This window comes from Chrysochloris asiatica, unplaced genomic scaffold, assembly GCF_000296735.1.
Source record: "Chrysochloris asiatica unplaced genomic scaffold, ChrAsi1.0 scaffold00143, whole genome shotgun sequence".
Taxonomy (NCBI): Eukaryota; Metazoa; Chordata; class Mammalia; order Afrosoricida; family Chrysochloridae; genus Chrysochloris; species Chrysochloris asiatica.
Genome location: NW_006408661.1, coordinates 59,261 through 61,179, shown reverse-complemented (window position 1 = coordinate 61,179; position 1,919 = coordinate 59,261). Strand labels below are relative to the sequence as shown.

The 1,919-nt window shown below is 38.5% G+C and overlaps 1 pseudogene; it reads right to left on the bottom strand.

Annotated features, from left to right (window-relative positions):
* Positions 1-693: 693 nt before the first annotated feature.
* Positions 694-1,218, bottom strand: LOC102823129 (annotated as a pseudogene).
* Positions 1,219-1,919: the final 701 nt, after the last annotated feature.

Genomic DNA, 1,919 nt, shown 5'->3' with positions numbered 1-1,919 from the left:
TCTTGTGTAGCAGATCGTGAAAAAAAATACACTATTGGCCTTTTTTTTTTCTCATGCAAAGTAAAATGTCTATAATGTCCTCCAGAATTCTATATGATCTGCCCTTTGCTACCTGTTTGACTTCATTTTTTTTTGTTGTTGTTGTTTTTTTACTATCATCCCCTCACTAACTGCTACTGCTTCCCTGGTCTCCTTGAAGTTCCCTTAGTACTGCATGTGCCTTTGCACATCAGGGTCTTTCCACCTCATCTGCTTTTTTCCCAGATAATGTAATGGACTGTCCCCTTTCTTTAAGTCTCAATTCATAATCCACATCTTTTGTGAGAACTTCCTACCCCATACTACTTAAAATAGCAAATTCCAAACAATGTTTATTATACATGCCTGCTATTTTTTTTCTTGGCACTTTTAACTAGATAGTATTTTATGTATGTAATTTACTTCACTTATTGTCTATCTCCTCCACTAGAATGAAAGCTGTAGGAAGGCAGTGATTTTTTGTCAACTTTGCTAATGGCTGCATATTCAGAATATAGAATATAAGTAAATGACTGCTACATAAGAGTAGCTCAATAAAAAAGCATTGAAAGAATAAATGGCTAGATATTTGTATTGGTCTTTAATCTTGAACTGATTTTTTTTTTTTTTTTTTTTTTTAATGATTCACAGTTTTACTGTTCAGAGTTTGTCATATCAGGACCAGAACCTCCTCTCAGGCTCAATTTTATAAATTTTCAAATTTTCAGTTGGCTGATGAGGCCAATAGGGATACTTGATCTTATCAAATTTGGTTTCAGGGAAAACGTCATTGAAGTCATCAATGGTCATCTGGTCAAATGGAATAATGTTCCTCGTCTTCTCCAGCTGTTTCTTGTATTCCCCAATCCTAGCCTTTGAAAGAGACACAAACTCAGCCCAGCTCTTCCCATCTTCTTTTTCTTCAGCCTCCACCAGGGTAGTAAACTTATCTTCCAGTACTGGGATTTTCAGGGCTTTAAATTTCTTCTCAAAGTCATCCACTAAACCAGCCTTGGCCACGTTGGCCTTATAGTAAGCCCAGTTGATAGCTGGCAGTGCCTCAAGTAGAGTAGCCAACCTACAGGAAATGATCTCAATCCAAGATTTCAGGGAATTACCAATAGCCTTTTGGTTTCGGGGTATGATCTCCCCAAAAGCTATCCAGTCAGTGGTTTTTAGAGCAAGTTTTCATCCAGACATCTTGAGCAGAGCCTTGCCAGGTAAAGAACAGGAGCTACAACATGATAAGAAAGATAAACTTAGTTTCCAAGTGGTAACTACAAAAAACAAAAATTTATTTTCTCAAAGTTCTGAAAGATAGAAGGTTGTAACCATTTATATTCCCTCTGATTTGGTAACTCTGGGCATTCCTTGGTTCATTGTTATCCTCATACATCTTCCCCAATATCTATGTCTCTAAGTCTAATTGCTCTTTTTTTTAAAATGTTTTATTGTGCGTTATGTGATTGTTTACATGGGAAAACATTAGCTTTACATTCATCCTATCGTATATCATTTCAAAACCATGCTTACAATTCCCTCCATGCATCATCAGACAACCAAACAGTATATCCTACAAGCCTGCCCCTTGGTCATCAGCACACAGCCCCCCTCCGTCTGTGGTTCTAGAGTCCCCAGCCACTCCATCTCTCCATGTCATTGTCTCTTCCTCCATCTCTGGTGTCACTGTTTCTCTGGGTAGGGTTCCGCACTCCTCTCTTCTCCCTTGATGGTCCCAGGGATCTCTGCTCCTGGAATACAAAGTCAATCACTCCTCTTTTTTTGCTACAAAACATCTACCTTTACATTTCCAGCACTCACAGTCAGTTCTGAAAACAATTATTCACTATTGTACCACAAAAGTCCTATTCCCATCTCCTTTCATCAGCCCCACCCAGACA